Source organism: Meleagris gallopavo, chromosome 8, assembly GCF_000146605.3.
Source record: "Meleagris gallopavo isolate NT-WF06-2002-E0010 breed Aviagen turkey brand Nicholas breeding stock chromosome 8, Turkey_5.1, whole genome shotgun sequence".
In the NCBI taxonomy this organism is placed as follows: Eukaryota; Metazoa; Chordata; class Aves; order Galliformes; family Phasianidae; genus Meleagris; species Meleagris gallopavo.
In genome coordinates, this window is record NC_015018.2 from 1512466 (window position 1) to 1538005 (window position 25540).

The 25540-nt window shown below is 37.8% G+C and overlaps 2 long non-coding RNA genes across 4 annotated transcripts in view; one reads left to right on the forward strand and one right to left on the reverse strand.

Annotated features, from left to right (window-relative positions):
* The window catches only part of LOC104911873, a 65156-nt gene extending 52260 nt beyond the window's left edge, over positions 1-12896 (forward strand). The window contains exon 4 of the long non-coding RNA XR_794232.3: positions 11749-12896. This is a non-coding gene — a long non-coding RNA (uncharacterized LOC104911873). The remainder of the gene's footprint in view (positions 1-11748) is intronic.
* LOC104911872 overlaps positions 1-18636 on the reverse strand; it is a 36302-nt gene extending 17666 nt beyond the window's left edge. For 2 of the 3 annotated variants that reach the window (XR_004160432.1, XR_004160434.1), the window contains exons 1-3: positions 17060-18636; positions 16587-16755; positions 7280-7358 (exon numbers count right to left, since the gene is read on the reverse strand). This is a non-coding gene — a long non-coding RNA (uncharacterized LOC104911872). Of the gene's footprint in view, positions 1-7279; positions 7359-12895; positions 12982-16586; positions 16756-17059 lie in introns of those variants that run through there. The other variant, XR_004160433.1, reaches the window with a different exon arrangement.
* Between the last annotated feature and the right edge of the window lie 6904 nt (positions 18637-25540).

The window sequence follows — 25540 nt, forward strand, 5'->3', positions numbered from 1 at the left end:
AAAAAGAAAAAAAAAAAGAAAAAAAAAAGTTTGGAGAAGTAATCAGGAAGTGAGAAAGCTGAGCTTACTCTAACAGGAACTCCCTTGAAATATATATTTTATAAGGAACAAATGCTAATGTCTAATGTTAATGTTGGAAGTCCAGTGCCCTTTATAAAACTCAAAGAAAAAGATTTCCACTTCCAGATGCTAACAGATTTCAGAGAAGGATTATAGAACTGTTGCTACTCGTCGCATGGAAAGGATGCTGTTTCTTAATTCTTTATTTTCCTTTATGACAGACTGTCAAAAGCAAAATAATTACATAGGCCAACTATAAGGGTGTTTTTTCTTCCAGGTAGAGTGAGAGAAAGAGATAAAGGAACACCACCTACAGAAGTTTCTTTATGGATGTTCATCCTTGCGAAATATCTCATTAGTGCTGGCTCACTAAGTGATATTGAGGAGAATAACTTTTGAGTGAGGCCTCTAATCTTTTGGTCACTCAGCAGTTTTATCTCCTGCAGCTTTTTAACTGCCTTGTGATCTCCTTCGACCTAGCCAAGGCCCCAGACTCAATAAAAACCTTTCCACTGAACACTTCACTGTTGTTTCTTTTCCCCCCTCACATTTGCTTGAAACTCCTTAGTCTTCATTACCTGAACAAGGTCAATAGATTACAACTTTCTATTCCATCTTTTTCAAATAATACACAACATGGCTGAATTTATTCAAAATTACATGTGCTCAGTTACCCAACAAGGTTGTGCTTCCCATACATATTTTGGCATTTAGTGAAACATTTGTTATGATCCAGTCAGTTCTAGCCTCAGGGTTTTACTTGAAGGACAGAGAAGCTTGCTCAGTATTTCTATAACACTTTATCAGATGTGGCTTTTTGTTTAAAAAAAAAAAATCATATTTTGATCTTAATACACCATTTTTCTCCCCTACAATTGCAAGTTAAGGGAAGTCCTAATATGATGATCCATTAATTACAGTAAGTCACCACCAGGGGTTCCATTTCAAGCCCAAACTGAAGAGATCAAGCAAACAAACTTATCCCCCTGGTGAAACACTTCAGCACCAATGACTAGAAGCAGCGTAATCTGCTGCTCAAACATCTGATGACTGCAACTTCCATCTGTGCCTTGTTAAATTCTGGCAGCAGGCAGGATTATTTAGTCTATTCTTGTTCAGCCAGCAGGAAGACTTTGTTATGGCAGGAAATGTGGGACAGCTTTCACAAATGCAGGCAGCTTTCAGAACAAATTAGTAACCAAAGAAATAGGACTCCAGTAGAATGAGCTGATGACCTGCTTATCCATAGGCAGACGAGGCAAGAAACAGAAACTGGAGTAATTTGTGATGTAGAATATTTAGATTTTGATTCAGCATATATTGTTGCTTCTTCAAGCAGTTGTGGAATATTACTCTTGTGTACTGGTAAAACTAAGCCTTTTTTCTGTTTAATAAACAAGAAAGGCATCATATGACATCAGTGGACATGAATTAAATGTGACTTCTCAAACGAAGTCTGTTCTAACCAAAGCATAATAAACAATAAGATATTCACACCTATCTGGTGTGTCGTGTATCAGCAGCTCCAAGTCCTTCTTTGGGAAATAATAGGTTGCACTCGGTTGCTTCTATCAAAATACACGTTGACATGTATTGTCATTGTTGAAGATTGCACACACCACTTAGATATGCGCAATCCAGATTTCATTACTTAAATATGCCCTTTAATTATGGGATTATCTTCAAAGGAGTACATTAACAAATTCACAGAGAGAATAAAAGGATTATAGAGGATAAAATCTGTACACAGCATAACAGGTACCACAAGTACAAGTGAGGTGATAATCAAAAGATGCATATATGCTAAAGCTATATATACACATGTAGATAACACAGCACATGGATGAAGGAACTACTGTTCTTCTATACATTTACACCTGCAAACATACTGAGACAACTGTTTGGAGCATGCTATTCTAACATTTTAAAATTAACTTTTCCCTAAAACTGTGCATTATCTATCAGTTAAGATCAAACTCATAGGGGAGCTTCAGTGTGTGATACAATCCTCAATTACAGTTCTTTATTCAAGGAGTTCAGAAGGTGAGGATTTCTGATTTTACTGTGCTACCCTCTCACAACGTTTTTTGACTATTAAGTTAAAATATCTTCCTTTTCACTCACTCTCATTATGAACTCTCCTAGATGACCACTAGGGAGCTGTGCTTGCTTCAGCTTCCGTAAGGCTTAAAGAAGTTACATGCGATTAAGAATCAGTCCTCACACAAGCTCATCTTGGCCTCTGGAAATTGCCAGATGTACTCGAGTGTCGTTCATTTAACTTAACATCACACTGGAAGCTGTGAACGTTTGAAAATGTCAAACTCAGGGGTCTCAATTTTCATGTCTTCCCTATCTTTCTGCTTTTAATACCTAACCTGTTTCAAAATAATACAGAAGATAGTATCTCAGATGAGTAGTATCTGCTTCTATTCTGTCCTCTGAGAAACTCTGATGAGGTGCATGTAAATGCAATATCTTTGCAATTTGAGTCTACATTTTCAGAGAACCAAAGAACTGTGGATTTTGGATTGAAAAACAAACAAAAAACAATGCACCAGTCAGATTTTTCCTTAATCAAAGAGATACATTTATGTCTAGAAGTTACTGAAGAAACTCATTGATATAGGTCTCTTATAAAAGAAATTCTGTCTTGTTGAATTCTCTAGCAAAAACTTAATGTGAAATCTTGTGACTTCACCATGTTACATCTGAAACAGAAATAAGAAAGGACTCATATCTAAAATCTGTTGACTTGTGTTTACATTTTCAGTACAAACAGCAGCAATGCAGGAAACTCAGTCGTCTCTAACACAAACCCCAACTGCCTTTTCAGTAAGCTGATAGTTGATGGCTTACTGCTACAGGCTGACTTGTTGCACTCACCAAATGAAGTTGACCTTAGCTGAGAAAATTAAGTAAAATGTTTTCCATGTTTCTAGGTTTGCATAGGCAGTAATATAAAAACTTTAGTTCCTACACTTTCTGAGGTATAGTTGGCAGATGAGAAGAATACACAGGGACCCTTGAACCCTCTTACTTCTCCACTAGAAGAAAGGTTGTATTACAACATGATCTCAAAAATAGATCAAAATTGTTTGGGCTTCGGTACAAAAAATGTGAAATGCTGCAATATTTGTGACAATATATATTGTCATTTTACGTTTCAAAAAATGTAATTGTAATCTACTGGATTTCTAGTTGGCGAGGAAAGAAACCAAAAAGTCATTACTAAACTCCCTGAAATTCAAGTCATGGAGTAAATGATCTAACGCAGAGGAAACAAGAGTTATTTCTCTGTTAGCAATGCTCTTCCTGCACCTGTCGTACTGCACAGAGGTGTTTTTACGTAAGCACTTGCGTTTATATTTTGTAGGATACTTTTTTCTTATGGTATACATACATATTTAATCAAGACCAAGCAGAATGCTAAATCTTCCAATACAAATTTTAACAGTATGTGGAACAGTGAACAGAAGTTATTTAAGAATATCAGATAATTTGTCTGTTATGAAATTCATATCTGTACTCTACTGAGATAACCAGCTATGTGCTCACTGTATCCCCACATCAGCCTTCCGGTTACTCAGATGTAAGGAGACTCAAACAGATCAGAATTTGTTAAAAATTTTAACATTTGTTAAAATCTGAGAAACCAAACAACCTGCTGGGTATGGAAAAAAATTAAGGAAAATAATGACTTGCATCAATTCCTTGAAACTCAAATCTAACAGACCCACTCTGCTATGACATTATTGTTATGCAGGATTTCCTAATTGACAAATTAATCACAGCCATTGGACTCCATGTTCTCCTTGGAGACCTTTCATGTACTTTTGATGTCCAACTTCAATCCCTTCCCAAGGGCATGCAATCTCGCAGAAGCCAGAAAGGTCAAATTACTCAACTTTGTTGTATGTATTCTCTTCATCATTTCCTAATGTGCTGTGTTTGTTTAATCACAGAAATAACACGTTCTGTTTTATACAGTTACTTTTTTCTACTGTCTTGTCCTAGCCTTGATTTGCAGTGTGATGCCTACTGAGAATATGGAGTCTGTGAACTAAGAACATATCATTCTCCCTGCTTCCTGAGCAAGATCTCATTGCAAATGCACTGATTTCCCTAATATTTATTCTTCTTCCTTTAACTTATAGACAAAATAAAAACCTAAATGTTTCTAAAATTATGAGGACTCGAACAAATAACAGTGCTAATCATGTTAAATGGCAATTTTGTAAATTCTGAATATAGTTCGAGTAATAACAGTCTGAGAGCACTACATAGCCATAAAAGTAATGTGAAGCAAAGTTTTAAAATTTAGTTTCCATTGACATACATTACTTCCAATATTAGGAAACAAAGTTTGTAGCTCAAGCTGTCTTCCTTGGATGCATTTAAATTACATGAGATTAAAAACTATGTAGTTTAAATTAGTGTAATGCAATTATCACAGATTATTACTTGTGCCTCCAAAATAGAATTTTAATTGAATTTAGGATTGGTTTAGAAAGAAATGGTGCAGCTGCTGGATTTTAGCCATCATTCTAGTCACTTAGACAACAAAGACACCTTCTACTTCTTATTGTGTTATACTTAATTGAAAGCAATACATTAAAGTAGAAAACTGATACACTGATAAAAGTGAAGGAAAATACATCTGAATGCCTTTGCGTATAAAAGAGCCTACATATGTATACTAACAAACCCTGCAAAGACCTATGGATATATTTTCTGATGTGTTCTCTTAGTCATCTTTGATATTTTTTTTTTGTATAATTTCAAAGGCCAAGTAACAACTAAAAACATTCAAATAACAATGGAATAACAATACAATATTGCACCCATTCAGAAGCACTTCATTTTCTCCTTCCTATTGACCATTGCTTAAAAATCTTTGGGACCTATTTCTCCTTTCTGTTGTGTTCAGTAAAGTAAATGTGCACACACATTTAGTATCACATAGGCAAATAAAAGTAGTATGGCTGCAGAACTGAGAGAGGGGCTGGTATCAGTTGGAAGGAGCTGTATCTGTTGCCCTAGAATCTGTTAATCGTTTCAGAAGGGACCATAGGGAAGCTCTGTAAATAGAGATTTCTCAGAGCCTGGCATTGTTTTTGTGACTTGTTCTATCTAACGTGCTATTGCTCTGTTAAAATTTGTCTTTATGTTGCTTCTGTGTTTTGTAACTCGCATACAGAGATGACCACGGTAAGTAGAGATATCAAAATATCAGGAGAAAGCAGGAAATTGGTATTAGCTGCAAAGCATAAGGATGCATTTCTTCATATCTAAATCCCTCACTATCTCGACAGAAAAATAAGTTGTCTTACATTTTGGAGCCAAGCGTGTTTAAAGGACTAGCTCCAGGTCACTGAGAAAATAGGGAAGAAATTACATTTCAAAAGAAAATGGAAGTTATTATGTTGATATTCCTCTTTTTTTTTTTTTTTTGTACCAGTAGTACCTGAAGTCAAACATGCTGAGACATAAACTAGATAAACAGCTGAATAAATAAGGAAAAATTGTAATTTCTACTTAACAGTAGTTAAGTAACCTGAATAGCAGTTGCTGACAGTAAAGTCAGATCACCAAAACTTTTCTAGCATGTTTTTCATTTACTTGCCTGCAATCTCCGCAGTTCTTTCAGATCTCCACTTTGGGATACTGTCCATGTATTTCCACAATTTTCCCTCTCCACCCTTTGCATTTTTTTGCAGATCGTAATGCTTTTCTGGTGTTCCTTTTCCATACTTTTCTTTAATATATTTTAATATATATTAATATATTCAATATATATTTAATATTAAATATAAGAATTAAGTACATCTCATGCTTTCCCTTTGAAACAATTTATCTCATAGCATCCACTAGAGGAGCAAAAGTACAGACACATTACATTCATGTGAATTTCTAACGTGCTAATTTACGAGGGTTTATGAGGAGCTGCTGAGTGCCCAAAGCTTCCTGGTCCCTCGGGCCTCCAGTCACCATCAGACACAGCAGAGCTTTGCTTGAGCTGGAAAGGAGTTGGGATCAGCCTGCCTGTGCCTTGACTTCACAGCTCCAAAACACACAGGGCCCTCCAACCTCACCAGTAGGTATAACCCACAGTTATGTCTTGCTTAAACTGATGTTTCTTCAAATTAATTAGAAGATATCAGTTAGCATCTTTCCTCTCTAAGAAATACTCCTGCATGAATTCTAAACATAGCACAAGCTCCAAACTGCACTGCACGTATAGCTGAGTATTAGGTTGTTACATCTAAGTCCTCATCCTTTTTCTATGTAAGTACAGACAGATGTTTTTAACTTATTTGCATCTGTCTGAATTGCTGTTTGAGTCCATAGAAAATGGACTGAGCTTTGTATAGGCAACTCCTTAGAAAATATGTTCTGAGCTGTTGCTCTAGATACTGCAGACTTCTGTTAGCTGTTACAGCTACGGAGCAAATATAAAAAATGTTCCCTAGTGATGCAAAGATGGCTGTGGCTTTTGCCACTGCATGCTTCTGCTTTGATAACCAAAGCCAGATGAGGATCCATCACGACCTTGGTTTGCAAACAACCATCTAACTGCTCGCTGCCACTTGATGCAAACCTTAGATGTGCAATTGATGCCAGCTTGGCTGCATCTTTTCACTTAAGCCCTTTTCCATTTGCTTTAAAACTGAGCTTCAGTGATATTTTCTCAGCTCTACTGCACGTCACAAATAATTCCCAAGGTAGTTCTTTTTCCATGAAAATCTTAGTATACTGCTCAGGAAGCCAGTCTCCCAGTGCAATGCTTGGCACACACGGGGGATCTCTCAGCCTTTCTGGAAATGATGTAGATAACACTGCAGTCTGTGGCAGGCTAGCTGGAGGGGTGTGCAGGTGCACAGCCTGCACTAAGGCCATGCAAAAGAACTGTCACTGTCAGGGTTATTCTGGCCCACTGGTGGTCTAGGAATAGCAGATGTCAAGACAAAATTAAAGAAAAGTCAGGAGCTGAAAAGAGGGATAAGTAATCTACAAATATATCAGCAAAATGTAGAACTGCATCCTTCGGAATCATTTATGCTGCCAAGCTCAGCTCTCATATAGTGGCTTATAGTAACTGCAGCATTTCAAGCAGACATTTTTCAGCTAGCTGCAGGAGGGCCAGCTGTCTGCATCACTCATGTTTGCCTTATTCTCCTTTGAAATCAGAATAACCATCAGGTCTTTAATATCTTACCTGCCGGTGCAGAAAAATGGCAGATCTCTGGGAAAAGGAGTAGCACACCGGTACTGTAGGGCTTCCTCATCCATGGTCACTAGGAAGAAGAACAGATCTGTGTCTTTCTGTAACTATTAATTGCATTTATTTAAATTTCAAATAGATATAAGATGCATCTCATTCACTTTTATGTGGATTTGTGCATTTTTATTGTCACAAATATTCTCTCCCAACCCTTTCGCTAAATCTTTAGTTTATGGGGTCTGCTTTCAGGAGGAAAATTTAGAAGTAAGGCAAGAGTAAAAATGTAAGTTCCAGATGAAGTCTGATTTCAGTCCTGCTTTCCTGATCAGTACAAACTGCCAAGTTGGCCTGCAGCTCTTATCTTAACATGCATTAAATGTTTATTCCATTTCAATTCCATCCTTCTTCTTTTTTGTCTTCTCCAGAACTCAGAAAAAAAATCTTATTTTGGAATTGAAGCTTTCCAAGCTCAAATGAGTGTCTTTTTTTTTTTTAAAGTTGATAAAAATGCTTTCTGCTGCCTTCCAGTTATATCCAGTTATATAAAACTAGAAGAAAAGCTTTACTGACTTAAATAAAACACAATAAAATTATGCACAGACTTTTCTTCCACAGACATCTTCAAAATTACCTTAGCTCATGAAACTCAGAATGCATAAATATTCAGTGCTTAAGTTCCACCATCATGACACAACTGAAAAAACGTGTGTAAAAAAGCATTTGTTCACATTTATTTTTTCAGAGAAAAAAATATTCCAATTCATTATGAACTCTATCAATTAAACAAGAAATACTATATCACGTTTTTACGTTGTGATCCCTGTTCCCCATCCCATTTTTGGGGAAAGAAACACATGGGGATGGGAGGGGGAAGAATATTTTTTTCCCAAGATGTCCCCTGGAGGATCATTTCGAGTACCAGGTGCTTTTTTTCCATTGTACTGGGAGTGAGTTCAGGTCCAAATTGGATTTTGCTTCCACGATGACTGATGTGTATAAATATTCATGAGTTAACACCTGGCATTGGCTATTTTCTATAAGCTGTGTAGCTGTTACTGCGGTTGTAGCTGTGGACCATAACAACTCATTCGAATTCATGAGGCTTTTTATACATTTTAAAATATATATGAAGTGATATTAAAGTCTAATCAAGAACAAGAACCCCATCTGCTATCTGCTAGTGATACCTGCATAGCATAACAGAGAGAAGTAGTAATGTAAATAGTGAAGATGGAAACTTGTTTGTTTATTAAAACTTCAAATTTGTTTTGATCGTTCCTTTTAGTCCCCGTTGGTAAAAATTATGATCCAAAGTGGCTTCTTTCCAGTTCTCTGTAGAGATCTTTGAGTTTTAGCCCACTAAAAGTTTGGCAGAACATCTAGCTGCCAATTTTTTCTTAAAGAGGAAAATGATTTAAATTCCCTAACAACAGCCTATTTTAAATGCAGCTCTGCTCACGCATGAGACTCTCTTGCAGATGTACACTCACTTCTACATACAGTAAGACAAATTAATTTAGGGTTTTCAACTGAGTTTTGCGTCAGGAGAATTGCAGGGACAAATATGGTATTACTGAAAAGTTATATTACCTGTAGAGAAGAGGTCTGTCTACGCAATAGAAAATAACATGCCAATACCTAATCTTCTACTTCTCACCAAAATCTTTCAGAATTGGCTGAACGTTGATGGAGACCAACCAGTGGACGTGAGCATAGTGAGGCAGTAGGCAGTACATTTCAGCAATGCTGATGGTGACCCAAAGGACAAGTTACTGTTTCTGGTTATCTTCTTGTATTTCTAAACAAGGTTGGATAAGGCTGTCTAGTTTTTGTTTGTTTGTTTGTTTTGTTTGAGTGTGGGTTTTTTTTTTTTGTTTGTTTGTTTATTTTTATCCTACAACCATCTACAGAAAAACCTGCAATATAGTCTCCTAATAGCATTTAAATAGCTAAATTGGGATTGGGAAAAAGACATATTGAAATGATGAGAATATGAGAATTACAGGATCAAGAAGAGTAGCCTACCTCAATGCATGAAAACCTATTGCACTAAATATGTTACTGTATAATAACAAGTGGCTAAACTAAAGAGTATTGAGCAATGTGGCATTTTCTTTGTATGTATCTAACCCCAAATCCATCTGAAATCTAGTCAATTAACCGGTTGAGAATGAGCTTACTAATGGTCTACGATAAGATCCATGCAGATTCATCACAACAGATGAAGAAGATGATGAAGAGAATGAAAATATAGGACTGAAGCTCACAATCTGCAGTCATATACAGATAGCGTCAAGCATGTTCTATGTTTCTCAAACCAAAGGTAAAAGAAGCACACAGAAGGGAAAGGATTTGAAACATTTCACCTTTCTTAGTCCTTCTGAAGATAAGTTCTTGGGGAAGGAGAGAATACAAGAGCAAAAAGCTGTTATAAGATTGCAGAGAAGTAAGGAAATGATGGGGGTAACAAGGAGCAAGAAGGACAGGCATGGATAATCTCCAATCTCCACTATGTAGATTTCAAGAAGATAAAGGATTACTATTAATATTACTATTTCATGTCCAGATTAAAAGCAAAATATACTAATGAACTGAAGTCCTCCATTTTCGCTGACTCCTTCACTACAGACATTTATAACCTGTCAAAATTGCCCCTTTGTGACTGCCTCTATCATGCACCATAATTACGGATTTTCTGTCTCTATATCACTGAAAAATTTGCAATCAGCTACAACATTTCCTTTGTCAGATGCATTAAATGCTCCAGCAGTGCCACACACTGACTTCTCCAAGCGCCTCCCTGCAGCAGCTGTAGCAGCAGGGAGAACTTCCCTCTCCAGAGGTAGGGAGAGGAAGCTACAGTAAACCTTCTTACAATTGCTGTCACTAGCACAGAAGAAAAAATCCTGCTCTGTAAATAGAAATCTCAGTGCTTTACAAATGGCACAGCAGATGCAGTACGCTGATGGAAATGGTGTAGGCAGTGATGCTGCAAAAACTCTTCAGGCAGAAACATAGTTGTCATGTACTGAACAACATGTCACACTCACATTGTCATGGGAACAATTGTAGGAACGATCGGTGGGGCCCTAAAGTAAACTCCTGCTCTTTTTGAAGTATTCCTCGGAGTTTTCATTTCCAGATGGAGAAACAATAGAGATGAGTTCATCATGTCATCTTTGGGATGACATCTCCCACGATGCGACACCCCCTGTCACTGAAATACAGTGCCAAGCATTGGGTACGAGCCTAGTACATGAGGTGGAAATGGAAACCACAGCCTTCTGCTGCAGAGATGCAAGCCAATAGTTGAGTCATCTCAAGGCCTTCGTATAAAACCTTGTACACTGTTTTCTACATTAAAAAAATGGATAAACTGCTAAAAATATGTACTGCCAGGATCCAGTCATTCAGGTGTCAGGAAGAGAGTGAAGAGAATAAATAGAGAAGTACGTGTTCAGGTTGAGTTTTATGAAGAACAGCATGCTCCTCATGCATTCCTGGAAGACTGTAACGAAACCAAATTGAAATTCTATATTACAAACACGATAAAAATGCAGGGAAAAAACAAAAACCAGTGATACCTGAAAGGCAAATGAAGGCCTTGCCTTGGCAAACAGGTTGGCAAAGGGACGACTGGCTAAGAATTTACTCACAGTTAAGCTGTGCTAGACATGCTGTATTATCTGATGTTACCTCATTTTCTGGCTCAAGGTATGCTTCATTTGTTAGGCTCTGTCTTTTAATCTCCAAATACAATGGCAAAGTGATTGCCTGTGATTTTATGCTTTTCAGTGCCCACCACAATAGGACTGCACTACTTCAAAGAGCTAATACATACTTTATGATCAGGAAAGAAAAGCCAAAGCCCTCAGGGAAAACACTTTGGAATAAAATTAAAAAAAAAACTAACCTGCTACAGCAACTTTTTTTGCAATATTCTACTTTTAAAGTGCCTTAGACTTTCTAGAAATAAAAAAGTATAGCACACTGAGACAAGAAATCATCAGATGCATCTAACCCATTTAAAATATATTCAGGTGTCATTCCGAACTGCGTTAGTCCACTGTGATTCAAAATGCTAAATGCCTCATCAAATATTATCAGATGTGAGAATTTCAGTTATAATCTGTGACTATGAAGGTTAAGGAATTGCACTATGGGCTTCAATAACAGTATATAATCTCCTTATCTCTTAAAAAAGAACCTTCAGTTTGACGCTTGCTTGGCTTCCTCCAGACAGCCCATGTGTCTGGGATACTTTCAGACTCATTCCAGATTATATTATACCTCACCATAATTGAAGTGGAATTAAAGTCACTGCTACAAGCTCCAAGAAGAAAAGAACACCTACAAGAAAATAAATTGGACAGTTCTCTTTTTTTTCCTTCCATTTTAAGTATTTGTATACATATGAAAACACCTAGATTCCTTCAGTCAGTCTCTTCTATTGTTTATTTCAGGTGTGAAGTTGTAATTCTGCATTGGCAGCACCTGGAGATGATTGCCTTTTTACAAAATCAGCAACACAGAATTGCTCTGCAGAAGAAAAGAAGAAGGATCCGATCCTGTGTGAAAAGAGCTGCCTACTGCAGGAGACATAGGCCCTGAAATGAAAACTGTATAAAGCACTCAAAATCTATATAGTAAAATTCCAAGAAACCAAAGATAAATACAGAGAAAAATAATTCTGTGAAAGAGGAAAAACAATTCCCAAATCAATTTTTATATATAAAGTAGATAATAAATTAATGATAAAGTGTGTGAATATACTTAGCCTTTATCTCCTATAAACTGTATCCCAAATTCTATATCAGAATTACTTTCATTTTCATTTTAGAAGAAAATACTGATTCACCTGACTGGGGAGTAGAATATGAGGAGCTGCTATAGAAATGAGTGAAGATACAATGTAAATCAGAGGATATTTATTTCAGGTGTCCCATTATAGGACCAGATGATAAGTCAAATAAAAGGAAACTGATATGGTAAAATTAGATCGATATTGATTCAGCATAAACTGAAATTTCCCAATATGCAGGAGGGGATCTCTTGACTAAGAGATAAATATCAGGTTTGCTTCTTCTTCATCATTTGCCAGAAGATTAGAGGGACAGAAATGAGCAAGCGAAGCCCAGGATTCACAAAGATTGGGTTGAAACCAAGTGCTGCAGTGGTCTGCCTCAGCTCAGGACACTATAGCTCAGTCTTCCGAGACTGCAGCTATGAAGACAGCCCTGACCAGGCAGGGCTGATGGACAGTCTGTTCTTTAACATCAGTCTAGGTTTCTTTCTTTGGTAATTCTGAGGGTACTTGATATGAAATTATCTAGTGTGCGTAGTAACAGAAGAAACACTGCTCCCTGTACTGGCTAGACAGTATCAATAAAAGACTGCTTTATGCCAAAAATAAAACATTAAAATAAAATCCCTTCTACTGTCAAACATTTAGATGGTGTAATACAGGAGACATAGCACATGATGAACAAAAATTGAGACTGCGACAAAGTGAGGAAGACCTCTTCAGTGAGACTTCCTGTTAGGAAAAGGTTCTCTTCCGAGACAGCTCATGACAAATTACTAAAAACTTGATTTTAAGAAGAAACTCACAGTCATTCTCACTGAAATACCTTCTTCCCCTTTGTTGTATTCTTCTCTGCAGGCACAAGAGATGCCAGGCAAATATCCACTAGATCTGTAGCAGTACACAAAGTTTAGTTAATGTAAAGATAACTGGAACATAAAGCATGCAGTTAATGTCTCAGATTGTGGGAAGCTTTCAGGACAGGAAGATTAGCATCTCACAGCACAAAGAGTTATGATAACGAGAGAGCGCAGTACAATACTGTTAGAATAGCAACTAATCTCCTGCAAGTGATAAGATGTGAATTACAAAATTAAACAGACTGAGAAAACTACCACAAAACGAAGATGAAATGTATTTGAATCCCTACTTATCCCACAACACTACTTCTTCAGTTTTGTGCCAACAGCAAGCAGAATGACCACAAATGTTTTAAATAAATGACTGCAGTGATATGGACAACAATGAGAAGGGGTTGATTAACCTGCTGACAAAACAATAACACAAGGAAAATAATAAAAATTATTCAACTCACTTAAAACCTGTAACTCCAGGACATAATCCCAGGAGCGTGCTGGAAGATGTTATCTTCCAATATCCAATATCTCCAATATCACCAATGTCTTACATGAATGATAGAAATACAATGTCTACTACGACAAAGAGGTAGAGATCGTACTTGTCAAATAAAGAACACGTTGAACCCTCAGAGAAAAGAAAAATGAAACTACTTTTCACAGAGAGAACTGAAAAGTGAAACACAAATCTGCAGTGCATCCACAACTGAAATTCCATCTACCACCCTCGTAAGAGATGCACACAGCAATTTCTGTAATAAATTTTAATTAAAAAATATCAGTAGCTTTGTTCTTGGATTTTCAAAGCTCTAGCATGCAATTATAGAAACATAGGATTCAGGTTGGAAAAGACCTTCTAGGTCACCAAGCCTGCCCATCAAATCATGCCAGATTATGGCAAAAGCCAGATATTAAAGGAGTTGAGTTTCATTTAAATCAAAAGCAAACCTCCTATTGCTTTCAAATCATGGATAATTTTACTGAGGGATTTCATATAACACATACATAACGAAATAGTAGAATTCCTTACTGTTTAATTATTCCTATTCCTAATCTATAACCATTCATTTGTACACATGCGCAGACACAAACAATAATAAATAAATAACAATAAATGTAAACACACAAAAACACCCTCAACAATATTAATCCTAACCCTTAGAAGTTTTGGCATCTTCATGGAGTTCACTTGGACAGTGAGCTTGAGGATTTACTTACAACTGTGGGGATTCAATCTAATCTTAATTAAAAGTGGTTAAAAATTTGCAATAGAACTAAAAGGTGCGTCTCAAGGATGCTCTGACAGATGAAGAGAAACAAACAGCGTCATTAACATCAGGATTTTTAAAAATCCCATCTGTTTGCTGAGGTTTTATTGCAATACATCTGCATTCTTGGTAATTTTTCACAGTTTCCATTTTCTACTACTAATATTGCATTTTCATGGCTGGAAAGCAAATCACCTCTTGAGAGAAGCACACGTTCTCTGCTGATGATATCCAAAGTCATGCTCTGCTGCACACAGAGGTTGTGAGATTTTATTGACAAGATCAACATCTCACACTTCCATACATAATTCTTTAATTGAAAATCTAGTAGAAAGCAAAAATAAAATAACAAAGTTAAAAAGTTAAGGATAAGGACTAGCTTCTAGGTATTTTACTTTTGTTATTCTTATGAAGCAATGAAGGTATAGAAATGGTAATTTCACTTTAAAAGATGTTACTAAGATTTCTACTTCAGTGATTTTGTAAGAGATAAATGCATTTATTGTAGTTAATATATTTACCCAGTCGAATTTTACTTGTTAAAGTTCGGCTTGAACCTCAGCTCTACCGAGGAGGAGGAGACAGAATGGACACGAAGTGAAGAGTATGCATACTGAAACGGAGAGAGAGAGATGAAAGGAGGAGGGAAGATGAGAATTTTGCTCAGTTACAACATACATACCCAGCCTGACCTGTGTTATAGTTGATGTAAAGTCTCCTTTGCTGTAAAGGGGCTTTGCAGTGAGCCCAGAAAAAATATAGAGTAGGTTTAAACTCCTTGTGTCTTAGGATTCATTCTCCCCACTGTATAACTGGGAAAAAAACTTTAAAATTAATTCACTTTTGGAAGAGAGGAGGAACAAAAAGAGAGTGGAAAGAACGAGGGAGAAAGAATGACTACTACAGAAAAAAAAAATATTCAACAACTTCAACTAAATTTGCAAGTAGTTCACAAACCATTCTACCATTGTAGAAATTGCGTTTGAGCACAAGGGCCTCAAGAATAGCTTGAAGAATTCTGAGGGCCACAGTATTGATTGCTCTTTTCCTTGAGAGTGTACAGGCCTTTCTGAGTGGAGCCTGGATACGGACAGAAATGATTCAGAAAAAACAAAGTCACATAGATTTAAAAAAACACAATATCTAGAAACTTATTATTTTAGCTAATGAACATAATTTGTTAAAATACAAAAGATCACTTTTGCATATCAGAAGTTGCTCCTGCTGTTATTCTAGTACTTGTTTTTCAAGTTGGCAAACAGGTCCTTAACATCAATTAGTAGTTTATCCAAATCCAAGTTACACTGACATCGCATGGACTTTAAACTATAAATCACTGTAGATCCAAAATTACCTATTCAAAGAGGGCATCATCCACTTTTCTTCCTATTCGTTTTCTCTAGCACTTGTTTTTCTTACTCTTTCTTCTACTGCTCTCTGAATATATGTTTATACATAGTACTGGAGTTAAAAGAACTCACTCTACCTTTGGGAGAGACAGATCAAACAATGTTAAAAGACTTTTCAGTCATCTCTGTCCACAATGGGAGCAATCTCCCATGTCCCAGATGACAGTGACATTGTCCAGTGACTGTAAACTGTTTGATGACAGATATTTTTCTCATGAATCACAAAGAAAAAGACAAAATTCTAATGTCTGGAAGGAATAAGAGTAAAGAGAGAAGCATCACATTTGCACGATCATTCTATGGACAAATGTACTTCCAATGACATTAACAGAAATCTTGTTCCTGGCTTTACCTTAATTTGATCAGTGTCTTCATCTTTCTGCTCAGCCTAAGACTAAATATGAAGCCAAGCTACACCAATTATCTCGCACAACAGATGCTGAGATCAGATTGCCAACAGCATACCAGGACTTGGATTGCGAACGCTGTCACCTTAGCCTTGGATTTACATATTTTATGCATTCACCCAAATTCACACACATCTCAGCACAGGATGATTCAAAATCTTTTTTTTCATGAAGAATCAACATTTAGCCAGGAGGCAGCAAAGAGCACTTTCTCAAATTGCTTTCTGTCTGTTTCTACCTATGCTAGTGTGTTAGGTCTGCCTGGGATGGGGTTAGCTGGATTCAGGTGCCCAGTTGCACCGAAATGGGATGAAAGCTCCATGCAGGTGCACCCAGGGAAAAGGAGGAGGAAGTTTACCATCCCTGCCACTCAGCTCTCACACCACACTTCAGTGAGGCTTCTTCAATGGGCTTGGTGGGTGCTTACACCTTGAAGAAGGCCACAGCTGGCTGAGGAATGCAGCTCGCCATGTCACCGTATGGACGTGCCCATTTTCACCGTGTTTCACTTACTGAACAGCTGCCTGCTCTCTGCTTCGGCATTTCACACACTTACCTTAAAAACTTCAGTCTGCTTTCACATGCTTTTCCCAAGGCAGGTATCAGAAGAGGAGTGAGGTTCATAGCTGTTGGCATCTGATGTCTCAAGATAGCTGATACGTTTCTCCTGTGGACAGACTTTCCATGCTTCAGTTCTGCCACATCTGTTAAGCCTCACAGCTGAGCTAAAGCGAGAAGGGAAAATTTGACTTAACCCAGGTATAATGTGGGTTGCAGCAACATAAGATCAAGTAGTCTTTAAGTAACTCCATACACACTCAGTGGGTGTTGGAAAGCCACTCTGCACAGCCCATGCAAAGTAACTGGGGTGGGCCAAGCACCAGGCTGCGAGCAGAGGAGCTGCTCCCTCTCATCAGGATGTGACTCTGCTTGCCTCAGTCTCCCAGTCTCTGATGGCAGCCTAAAAGACACGAGTGAGAAGAAAACTGTTTTTTTAAATCCACTGATAAATAATAACATTGCACCTACCAGTCTCTGTGCGCTGCTTAGGAGAGAACAAGAAAATTAAAGGAGAGTCTCTGTTCTGCGTGAGCAATTTATTTTTTCTTCTTCCCCCTCCAGAAATCAAGCATGAGCAATAGGCATTTCAGAAACGTTTTCATTTGCTGTGTTTCCTGTATAACATGGGGAGATGAATTGCAATAATGTAACAAATGTTTTATAGGAACATAAGCATTACAATTTCAGAGCTCTCCTGTGAATTGAATGGATTTCTGTAAGCTCTTGTTTAAAAAGAAGTAGCGTGATTAGAGTGGAAAACAATACAAGCCTTAGATGACTTAAACATACGTCTGAAATATTAACGCTATTCCAAATTCTTCTCTCCCCCAAAAGCTTTTCATTAGCAAGCACATTTGGATGAGGAGGATTACCTGTTTTTAGCTGTGGTTCTACTTCGAGCTGTTGTCAGCAGGAAAAGCTGACGCCCAGGACAACATTATTACAGAGAAGAAATGCTGAAACCATAACCCACTCACCGTAATGGCCCATTAGTACTGAAACATTACTACTTCTGGTGGCAATCAGGCTGTACCTGCTAATTACCATGCATATGGCTGTCATGTTGGCTTTTACTAGCTGATTTAATTAATATGTAGCACTCATGAAAGGATTGTTAGATGAAAATTGGTAGGAGCAAATAAATCTAACAGCCTTCATAAATATTGCATTGGTCGCTCCAAAAGTAACGCCTCCTATTTATTTCCATGGCAACTACAACAGATGCAAAAAGCATAATTGCACTACTACAGAGTGAAAATTCTCAGCTACAAAATACTTTTTCAACACAGCCACCACCGTCAGCTGTGCATTTTTACCAGTGATGAACAAGGGCCTGCGTGCCACTCATAAAAACCCGCATGGCCTTTTGGAATGTAGCTAGTCTTTCGTGTTGTTGTCACCACTGCTGAAATGCACCACCCACCACCTCACTGTGCTCACATCCACTGTTTGATCTCTATAAATATTCAGCAAGTAACTGTTTCTCATCCACTCAGAAACAGTATGTCCTCAAGATTGACGGTTTTCAGAGGTACATAATGCAGACCAAGACTATTTATGTTTCCCAAGTGCCATGATACCTTGTGGAAGGTAAAGCGAGGCAGAAGCAATAATGTTAAATACAACTTACTACAAAGATGAGAAATAAACATCAGTTTTACTGTCTATACCTGTGAGGATTTGTACCAGAAAATAACTGCTAGAAAAGGACAGAACTGATGATATATCACAGCACTAGATTTGTGTTAGTTCATGCAGTGTGCTTGGTAACCATGGGTACTAAACGATTTCATCAAGATTTCAAATAATCTTGGAACTATAAATAGATTTGGAAACAAAGTAGGAGCTTACCCACAGTATACATGGGAAACACAATATTCTTTGTAATATAATTCATTTCTTTGTGCTCCTGCAAGAATCTAAAGGTATTTATCGCAATACCACTCCATTTTTGTGCCCTTCTATCTAGCCTGCCTACCTTTTCTGTCTCTTACTTTTCAATCAAACTGAGCTTAGGCAATAACGAACAGGATAGTAATCATAAATTCTCACTCAACTGCATTCAAATTTTAGAGAAAAGAACATAGAGTAATAATGCGTACTAGCCAACACCAAGAAAAATTAACAATGTGAAAGATGCGTAGAATACTGGTTAAGAATTTGTCAAAAACTACTACTCAAAAAAATAATAGCATTTTTCAATGCTATAGCATTTTTCATTATTATTATTTAAATTCTGACTACACTTGCCTTCAATTAAAAGTAACAGCAAAAAACGCAGAAGAACTGAATATCTCCTGGAGACAAATGAGCAATGCCGTACCCATCTCCCTACTCAAATTGTGCAGAGTCCAACATGCAGATAACTCAGTTAATCGGATCATCCAAGTCAAGGTAGAATCTGTTTCAAAGCACAGCTAACGGTAAATTAGGTTTGGCATTACTGGTTCTGAAGTAGGCTTGGAAATTTATAATACTATGGAGGTATCTGCTTCAACAGAATAGGGCTGCTATAAGTATATATTCTATCCACATTTCAGCATCCATTTGAGCATCAGTGGCACCTGGACTTTGTGGTTCTGCTGGTTATGGCAATTGTCAAGTGTAAATAGAAGAAAAAGAAGCAGATTGTTTCAATATTCTCAGGCACTCACAATAGAAACGGTCTCACAAGCCGAATTTGATTTCCAGCTTTGTAAACGTTTCTGATGAGCTGCTTAAATTTAAGCAACTTCATGATACTTTCTGCCATCTTTCATCACTCAGTCTATCAGCTTATGTATTTTCTATACGTCACTCTGCCATCTTTTTACAGATGCCTCTAACTTGATTTTAAGGAATGCTTCAGACCTGAACTAATCAGCCTAGTAGGCTTAATATTCAAACTCTGCTGAGACTCAGAGTAATAATGCAGTAGGACTTCATCCACAAGCCATAGTTCAAGTTCACATAATTTATCAAAATCACAGGGGGCTCCAAGGCTGCGGCTGGGTGAAATAACTGGCAGCGGTGCTTGCACTAAAGGCAGGGTGGAAGCACACCAAGTCCAAGAAAGCAAATGCTCCAGCAGCTTTTCTCTGTCAAACTAATTCATGGGTGCTCAATTTTTAATGGGAACATCTTAATGAATTTTGAGCCAAATGGCTTTTTTTCTGAAGTCTAACCAGCATATGGATTTATACTTGTATAGCTGGAACTAATTATAACTTTTTTTCATGCTTTTTGGCTACCCTTATCATTGAAGTGGAAAAATACGTATGATACAATATTAAGGCAATGAAGTGTTTTTTCTCATTCTAGAAAGAAGTTTCAGTTATTAGATTTCTGATTTTAAAATAAGAATCACCAATAATCTCTGCCAGCATGGACTGGCCACATTAGCTAAACACGCTAATGGTCTAAAGAGGATTTTCAGTACTTAACTATGAGTATTTAAGAAGTTTAAATCATTGAGTATTTAAATGTGCATGTGAATTACTGAGAGATAGACTGAGGATGTCCCAGGGAGCACAAGAACCCAAGGTGCATGCTGGAGCTCAGCATGCCAGCACCCAGCCCAGCCTGCATAGAACTGCCTAACTACCAAAAGCAACACACTGCCGTGGAGCTGGTCTCTGCTGAGTGACACTGGAGAGAAGAGGCACTACAAGAGCTCAGAGATAAAAGAGAGGGCAGGAGGACCACTGCCATCCCACTTTGGTGGAGCTTCCCCCAAAATCTTCATACTTTCCCATATTTGCCTGTGACTGCCTTTTAGATCATTAACCACAAGCCATTTATTTCAGGCATGATTTATGATCTACATGATCATAAAAAGAAATCTGATGTGGACATATGTGTTAAAAATAAAGCTTTTCTTTTTCTTAGTTTATTACAAAGTTATGCTTGACTTCACATTCATTACCAAGTATCCTCACAGTCAAGTCTCACAACCAACCTAATGCTGTCTGACATTCAAACTAATACAATCAGCTTCAGGAGAGAAGCTCAGTATACAGCATTTTCACTTGTGTACCTTTCAAGCAGAAGAATGAGCATTTAGATATGAATTCAGTCACAACCGAAAATAATAATAATAAAAATACCCATCAAAACATTAATCTGTATTGGTTTTCCAGTATTCCATTGAAAAAGAAATCTGTGCCAATTATCCCACTAGATAATACTTTCCTTCAGTGAGCATTAGAATCTTAATAAAACCTTAAATCAGGCTTTCCCTGTGAAAGGCAGTGAAACTTCATTAACTGGTATCATTTTCAGATGTGGTTACCCAACAGAAACGGTTGGCTCCATGTGTTCTTCTCAGAAGTGGAATGAAGATTCATCATAAAGCACAAAACAACCAAATGTTTGGCAACTTATAAACAGAAACAGAACGGTATATAATTTATGTCTGTAACATGCCTTTCAAGGTGAAGGACACATAACTACCTCCTGATAGTAGGTGTCTATGTCTGTGCAAAGAGACAGAAGCTGTATTTCATCCTTCTGTTAGGACAGAAGCTGTATTTCATCCATCTCTTCTTGGACACCAATTCTATCAGCTTCCATAAATGTCAGTAGGAGTTAGAAGTACAAGAGGAATTAATACTTCTTCCACTCAGGCCATTTTCTTCAGAAACTGCAATGAAATCTTTTTGTAAGTTTTAGTCTGGCTGAAATAAAGCCTAGGAATCCTTATCAGTTGCTAGACTGAAGTAAATGACTTCTCTGTTTCTCCAGTGAGATCAGATCATATGAAGATAGAAGAAGAGCAATTGCAAGAGGTATAGGACAGAAAAGGTAATTATACAAGCAAACGTGATGATTCATTTACAAAACCTAGAACTGCTTAAGGTGAAAAACAGACCACCATTATCATCACTTACACTGAAAGAACTCTACAGAAGAAAATTTACAGACAAAAGAAGAGAATATTTTAAAAAGTATTTCAAGTAAATACACACTAATTTCACAAATAGGAGATCATAAGTTCTTAACTACTTTTTTCTTAGTCTGTATTGCCAGTAACGTTCAAATACCACAGTTATTTCTCTATCAAGAACACATTTGGGCCTCAAAACTGACAAGCAACGCCTATAATTTACAATATGCTCAGCATCTTTTTAGACTTAAAGAATACTCTAGAAATCCCGTGGAAGTTCACTATGGAATACATTTCCTTAACATGACCGTATCAAGCCTGGCAGCTATTGGAGACATCAAAACTTCCTTTGCCAACTGTGTTCATATGAATGCGAGTCCTGCACATGCTTATGGTAGGCAATACAGCAGTTATGTCCCTAAGAATCAGAGAACAAATGAAGCTAACATAAAACTGCAAAACGACAGTGCAGATTTCTTCTCTTAAGTCTTCTTCAGACAGACTGTTGAGTTCTGTGCAAGACAGTGAGCTGTGCAGAAACTTGAGGTTTTCTGCTAAAATTCATACTCAAAGAGTTTTCCAGCCAGTGCCATCCCTAGAGTTGTTTTATCGTTCCTAGGGGACCAAAACAAAAACCAACCACTGCTCTGTGAAATTCCTGCTGCCTGATTAAAGGATGACTTACCTGACAGCTGAGACTGCCTCCTCTTACTGTGGATACCAAAGCTTCCTACCTGCTGAATGCAGGTTCCAGCTGGACCTGCTGAGTTCCAATTGGGCTATTTCAAGCCACTGTTACAGCTAATTGGGTCTTCTTCCTCTCTGCTGTTATTCAAAATGTCCCAGGACACGGCCCTTCTTTGCCTGCTGTTTATTGCAGTTGCTTTCAGTCACTCTATCCTACTCTGTTATTCATAGAATCATAGAACTGCTCAGGTTGGAAAAGACCTTAAAGACCATCAGGTCCAACCACAACCTAACCATACTACCCTAACTCTAACAACCCTCTGCTAAATCGTGTTCCTGAGCACCACATCCAAACGGGTTTCAAACACATCCAGGGATGGTGACTCAACCACCTCCCTGGGGAGACCATTTCAGTGCTTAACAACCCTTTCTGTAAAGAAGTGTTTCCTGATATCCAACCTAAACTTACCCTGGCACAACTTGAGGCCATTTCCCCTCATCCTGTCACCTGTCACCAGTGAGAAGAGACCAACCCCGCTCTGCTGTAAGCACCTTCCAGTTATTGAAAGAGAACAGTAAGGTCTCCCCTCAGCCTCCTTTTCCCCAGACTAAACAGCCCCAGTTCCTTCAGTCTCTCCTCCTAGGGCATATTCTCCAAGCCCTTCACAAACCTTGTTGCCCTTCTTTGGACCGACTCCAGCACTTCCATATTGTTTCTATACTGAGGTGCCCAAAACTGAACACAGTACTCGAGGTGAGGCCTCACCAATGCCGAGTCCACGGGCAGGATGACTTCCCTAATCCTGCTCACCACACCATTCCTGATCCAAGCCAGGATGCCATTGGCCTTCTTGGCCACCTGGGCACACTGCTGGCTCATATTCAGCCAACTGTACATCAGCACACCAAGGTCCCTTTCCATCAGGCAGCTTTCCAGCTGCTCCTCCCCAAGCCTGTAGGGTTTCCTGGAGTTGTTGTGACCAAAATGCAGGACCTGACACTTGGCCCTATTGAAACTCATACAGTTAACCCTGGCCCATCAATCCAGTCTATCCAGGACCCTCTGCAGTGCCTTTCTCCCCTCAGACAGATCAACACTCCCTCTCAATTTCATGTCATCTGCAAACTTACTGAGGGTGCACTCAATCCCCTCGTCAAGATTGCTGTAAAGATGTTAAATAGAAGCAGTTCCAGCACTGAGCCCTATGGGACACGGCTCGTGACCAGCAGCCAACTGGATTTATCTCCACTGACCACAACTCTTTGGGCCCGGCCATCCAGCCATTCAATATGCTTCGCAATTCTCACATTTAAAAAATTATTGCCGTTCCCAGATATTAAATAGACATGAACATTTACTTAAAATAACCACGCTACACCTTGCACAGATATTTGACTAACAGTTTCTTGGCTGCATCTCCTCTTGCTTTGTTTCTCCACAGTTCTTATATGCCATTAAGCATCTTCTTTTGCACCCCTAAAATTAGCAACAATTATACTCAGCTTTTAAAATAAAACAAACCTTTGAATCGTGACAGGATTTAATTACATCCTCCTTATACTTATTTAATTTTAAAGTAACTGTCCTGAGGTGGGAGGCAGAATGCAGGAACAGCTGAAGAATCAATGAGTGCATGGGACATTAATTAAACTCAGATTGAGGAGTCACCAAGCACTAATTTGCAAGTTCCAATGCAAGAACAAGTAACAAAAAATAGCCTTAAATATTCTAATATCCATATTCTCAGGAACCTATAAAATTCAGAAACTGTTTTGTTTTTTTTTTTAATACTAGGTTTTCTAGAGTTAAATATGTAATTCCTTTGCATATTTTCCAGATAATCTTTCAAATGTTGTAAGAACTTTCTTGAAAATAACTTTTCATCATCTGCAACTCCCATATTGTGTTGGGTTGTAAGACTGCATGATAAAGTGATGGAATCGACCAGGGATATAGAATGTGCTTGGCTGCTTGAATCAGTTTCTCAGTTAAGTCATCAGAACTGTGTAAATCATTTACTTATTCATTTTTCAACCAGCGAAATGTAAAGCCTAGAGCAGGAGGTATAATATAATTCCTGCTGAAAACAAAATTGTATCAGCAATATTTTATGTAATTTTTTATTCTTTGGGTGCTGTTTTATCATTTCCTTTTAAAATGATATTTCATCTTAAAAGTTTTTAAACTAAAAAAAAATCCCAAATGATTTTGAATAAATGTTTTGTTTACATTAATTAAAAAGGAAATAGCTTGATCTTAGGTTATGTTTGGCAGGACTGAAAGAATGTTAACTATCTTAGTGTAGAAACTTCAGCAGATTGACCTCAGTAGAATAGCTAGTGATCAGCTAAGTGCTTTACTAACTTGGCAGTAGGGATAGTTAACCAGAAACCCCAATAATATTGGAGGCTTATATGGAATTCATCTTCGCCACCAAATTAGAAATGACTGAGAAGAGAAGTGTGGCAGGGAACTGCAGAACTCCTCAATTTCCAGGACAGCTGCTACCGCAAGAAATTAATCTACAAGATAAGCACCCAGGAAACTTTGGTTTTATGGGTTAGGGCCTTCAGGGTTTGTGGCACATAAAAACTAATGAGGTCTATGTACTGCAACAAAAGATCAGCCTCTTTTTTGCCTTCTGTTGACAACAATACAAACAATTTTCATCAACAGAAAGCCATGGAGAAATGAACACTTGGACGTGTTTAGGAACACATCACAGGATGTTTTTCAGGACCCCTGATAACCAAAATATCAAAGACAGAAGTACTCAAGCAAACAGACACGGGAAGCCTCTGAAGTGACAATGCTGCTGCCCCTTTGCTGTGACTGAAAATCCAACCTATTTATGGCCTCACTGCATAGGCACCCCAAATCACTACCAATTCTAAAAACCTTGGCCAGATGAATTGCTGTAAGCACGTCCTTCACAGGATGCACTGTTTATTTTTGTTACAACATTAAAGCAACCCTGTCATTTTCTCTGAACAACAGATATCGTAATTTGCAAAACCAGGATGATGGGCAATAGGCATAAAAAGCCTAGTTCAAGTCAAGAGCCATTCTGGCTTCAAAGAGGGTCTGATGAACTGAGTGATACAGAATTACGGAAAATCACTGTATAACAATTGTGGGAACACAATGGGAAGTTTCAGGGTTTCTAAACTGCAAAGGCAACAAAGTGCAAGATAAAGGGAGATCATATTTAGGAAATTATGCAGCTGTTGATATGTTAAAGGAAGACTTAAAGCTGGACACTTAAAAGTGACATGGAACAATCAGCAACAATTGATAGCAGTGAAAAGAACTGGGTGGATCAAACCTACCTTTCCCAAATTACGCTAATAAAATGTTGATTTAATGTTCCAAAACCAACAATGTAATGAAAACTAAC